Genomic DNA, 4,634 nt, shown 5'->3' on the forward strand with positions numbered 1-4,634 from the left:
AGGAGAATTTTGGTGGCCAAAAGAGCCATTAGGTATTGGACTAACAATGTGAGTGCAGGTTGTACATGGTACGATGAAGCTCATAGCTGGTGGTGTAATAAAACAAACTGGAAAAATCCTTTTGAAAGCATAAAAGAATTGAAAATATACTGGGACCAAGCAAATAGTATCAATTTAGAATGGGTAACTCCAGAAGGATTATTTTGGATATGTGGAAAGCGAGCATGTACACAGCTCCCTAAAGACTGGAGAGGAGTCTGTACACTAGGTATAATCCAACCGGGGTTCTTCTTACTGCCCCCCGAAAAGGGTATGAATTTAGGTGTACCCTTGTACGATGATTATGGAACTATACACCGAGAAAAAAGAAATTACATTGGCGGAACCCAAAAGTGGTATGATGATGAATGACCTCCTGAGCAGATCATTGCTACTTACGGACCAGCTACTTGGGTCCAAGATGGGAACTAGGGTTATCGAACCCCCATATACATGCTAAATAGAATTATCCGCCTTCAGGCAGTTATGGAAATAGTAGCCAATAAAACAATTCAAACTCTGGATCGAATCACAAGCCAGCAGTCAAAAACTCGAGTAGCTGTGTATCAGAATCGACTTGCCTTGGATTATGTTAGCTGAAGAGGGAGGTGTGTGTGGAAAATTCAATACCTCAGATTGTTGCCTACAAATTGATGATAATAGACAGGCAGTTATGGACATTGCAAAAGATATTAGAAAACTGACTCACGTACCCATACAAAAATGGAACTCCATGTTAGACAGCACATGGTGGGATAACTTGTTAGGGACAGCATGGTGGAAGAAAGTAGGATTCTTCTTATTATGAGTTTTGGCCAGTATAATATTTTTACCATGTTTAATCCCTTGCTTCATTAGATTAATAGTTTCTGTTGTACAAGGAATGCAAATATCAACAACGCCAATAGATCCAAAGACTGCTCAAAGTACCAAAGTACTATTAGTCACCAAAACTCCACCTTCCCGAGATGAAGAAGATGTAAAATTAATATTGTCCAGATTAGAGCAAAAGACTCGAATCAATAATTGTACAGAACAAGGGGATGGATTGTGATAAACTAAAGAGCATGATTCGAGCGAAAAGGGAACAGCGTAAGGTCAGTGTAACCTAGAGAAAGAAGAGAAAACAAATCGTAAAACTTAATTAGGCCCCTATAAAGACATAAAACCAGTTACCTCCCTTTTACCTTGTACAAAATTTATTGTGAAGCTAGTTAATTGGATAACACCTTTCTTGAGAATTTATAACTAAGCTTAAGAAAAACATCTGTTGAATGTCTGAACTAACCATGTATATTATTTATGCTTGTAAATAGATAACAGTTATGTGTAAGAACATCTGTTGAATGTCTGATTTAACAATGTGTAATGTTTATGCTTGTGTATAATGAATATTCATGAAGTAGCTGGAAATAAATGTAGAACAACTGTCTTCTTTGGGTGTGACAGGCGTTGGGAGTTGTTAAAACCCCTCCCTGATCACCCAGCGCTGAATTTACTTTTATCATATAATAAATTCGAATTGGAAATCACCCGACTCTGGGTTTCTATTTCTCACATCCTTAAACAATATATATAAAGCACACTTTTATTATGGTTGGGGAGATGCAAGGGGGTTCCGCCCCCCCGTGCATGTCCGCTGAGAAAAGAAACAGCTTTTTATACAGTGAGTTTCAAAAATTATCTCTCATATACACTCTTTATGAAGTCTGCCTTATCTAAATAGACATTTGGTTGCCTAACTCCTATTCTTACTATTATAGAGTAGTTACATAAAGTTTTATCATTTCAAACAGCTTAGGTTCCTCCCACCCCTCCTTCTGTCTCCCTTGCAATGCTACGTGGTAAAAGTCTTTCCCACTTTCCTGACAGTCCTTTTATTTACCTAAGCTAGCTTTATCTTAATTGCCCACAATTTAGGCAGCAACCTTCTTTCAAGCAATTACAATTTGCAAAGTCACACTAACATAGCTAAATTTACTAACATAGCTACATTTTTATTTTATTTTGTTTTGTCTTTGTTTCAATCCCCCCTTTTCTTTTAATTATTGCAAATTCTTTTGCATCACCCTTTGTACAGTCCGGAGCACATGTACTTGTTGCGCTATAGTCTTGATTCTCCACCACATCCATAGATTGATGATTGTAAGGAGGAAAGCTGCCAGCATCAGAAACAAGGTCGGGTGAAACAGGAAGTTAAACAGCTGGGCTGCAGTGGGTGACTGTATATTGGTTGTTCCCAGAAATATGTTCCACCAATGATTTTCTCCAGTCTTTGCCACTTCAGTAATGATGTTTTTAATCTCTGCTGTGTCGTGTTTCACTTGCCACAGCATGCAACGTGAAGTAGCCTTTACCTTTTCCATCATTTTTTCTACATAAGGATGATAGAGCATTTTCTGGAGGATATTAATGTCCATACTTATTTGTAGTTTAGGCACTTCATGATATATTTATCCAAGATCAATTGCATAGAGGTCACAGGAGCAGTGTAACTAAAGTCACATCCTATTATTTTAGTAAAATTGCAAACACAGAAGTTAGTACCATTAGTTAATTCTTTACAATCATCAATAGTTATACTTGTGCAAGGTGTCCTGATGCAGACACATGCTTTACCTGCATAGTGTACTTGGGTCTGTGCCTGTGTATTTGGGAACATTTCAAAAGTACATGTACTATTTTCCGTATCTAAACATAAATCCTCCTTTTCTGCTACAACATTTTCACATATATATCCTAGTTGTTCTCTGGGTATACAGGCTTCTGTGCTGATAGTTTGCCATCTCCCTATGTCCCTGTCATAGCTTGCCCAGACATTATATCCCATGGGTCTAATTACTTTGTCCTGGTGTATTGTTCCTAATGCTAAGACAGGAAATATGGTCTGTTCTTTTGCCTCACGGATGGTAAGAACATATGCCTCTATCTGCTCCTGCTTTGATTTATATGTGAAGTTTACTAATTGCCACCATGCCTGATGTTCTTTCTCAAATTTGGTTGTGTTGTCATTTTCTAGATATGATCTCTTATTTCCTGAGGTAAAATTCCTGATGTTCCTTCTCTTATAACTCCTGCAGGTATGGATTGTATCCATTGCTGGGTTTGAATGCACGGTATTGCTATTGAGACATTTCCTTGTAAACCCCCCAAAACACAACCTGAAAATCTTCAGATGTGTGTTTAGCTAACAAGATCATCAAGTCTGTAGTAAGAGATTGTGTTTCAGCTATAGTCATTAATAATGATCTTAGTGGTACCTCCAGTTTTCCCAAATCAGAGGTTACAGTGCTGAGTTTAGTAATTAATATTTCCTGATCTATTGAATTTAATACACCTAGTCTTGATCCAAACCATCCTGTTAGATCTTTTTGTGTTCTTTTACGGATGGGATCTAGTTCTTAACCAAGCTCTCTATCCTTTAAGACTTTGGAGAATGAAGGGCTGAAAATCCCCTTTTATAGAGGATATGTTTGTTTGGATTTTAACTTGGACCTTTTTTTAGTGAATATATAGGGTCCAGGAGTAACTTCTGCTCATTAGATTGTCTAATTACATAAGGTCCTACAAGGGAAAGATTATGACTTCTTTCTGTGCATTCTGAGGGTGTATATGAGGAAGGAGTCAGTTTAGCAGAAGTCTGTGTTGTTGCTGTTGTTGTGGTGTCTATTATAAATTTCTTTGATAGTGCCTTGTCTCCTTTCAAAGTAGCCCAAAGACATACTACAGAAACTGATTTGTCTAATGTAAAGTTGTGCCAGCACTGATCGGACGCACAGACGGACTTACCAATCAGTTTTCCCTTGTTATATTCTATGGGTTCTCTTACAGTGATTTGAGTCTGGGACATTTGTTTCTCATGGTTGGGTATATTAATTCCTCTACATCCCATTTGTATTTCCCCAATTATTCCAGTTAAGGTACTAAGCCCATTCCTTTTCTTCTATTAATGTTTTAAATATGGTTCATTTTTGTGCATGACCACAGTGGCCAGGTTTAAATTAGAAATGTCTCTTCCAGACATACCAGAATATCCAATATAAGCCTGAGACCATGGTCAGTCTAAGGTAATGGCTTGAGCCAGAGTTATTATACTTATCAGAGTTCCAACGGTTAGTGTCGAGTAAACTTGAGGGTTGTTGGTCCTACAGGTTCTGACGTCCATGTTCCTCTAGGTGACTTCTTCACTTGTGAATAATGAATCCAGGTGGGCTGTTCTTTGATTTTGATTGCTGTGAAGGTCATCAGAAGCACTTGGTATGGTCCTTTCCACTTCTCATCTAGTGGTTGGCCTGAAAAAGTTTTAACATACACCCACTCTCCAGGGGAAATGTTATGTGAGGGCTGGTCTATTCCCCTTGAGCGAGTACTCATTACTTGTTTGGTAATTTCTGACAATTGTTTACTCAATGTGATCAGATATTCCCGTATATATCCTTCCCCAACTTGTATGAGGTCTTCTCCTTGATAATAATTCCCATAGGGTCTTCCATATAACATTTCAAAAGGACTTAGCCCTTCTTTAGTCTTAGGTTTGACCCTTATTCGCAACAAGGCTAGAGGTAAGGCTTGGTACCAATGCAGATTTACTTCTC

General features: G+C 38.1%; 1 long non-coding RNA gene across 1 annotated transcript; it reads right to left on the reverse strand.

The window, feature by feature from the left end:
• Positions 1-1,730: 1,730 nt before the first annotated feature.
• On the reverse strand, positions 1,731-4,361 carry LOC113981424. Its single transcript, XR_003538410.1, has 4 exons — positions 4,348-4,361; positions 4,189-4,193; positions 1,901-1,904; positions 1,731-1,835 (listed from the first exon to the last, which is right to left on the reverse strand). It is a non-coding gene; the product is annotated as an uncharacterized LOC113981424 (long non-coding RNA).
• Between the last annotated feature and the right edge of the window lie 273 nt (positions 4,362-4,634).

The sequence above is a fragment of the Neopelma chrysocephalum genome, unplaced genomic scaffold, assembly GCF_003984885.1.
Source record: "Neopelma chrysocephalum unplaced genomic scaffold, ASM398488v2 Primary Assembly neopelma1_96539, whole genome shotgun sequence".
NCBI lineage: Eukaryota > Metazoa > Chordata > Aves > Passeriformes > Pipridae > Neopelma > Neopelma chrysocephalum.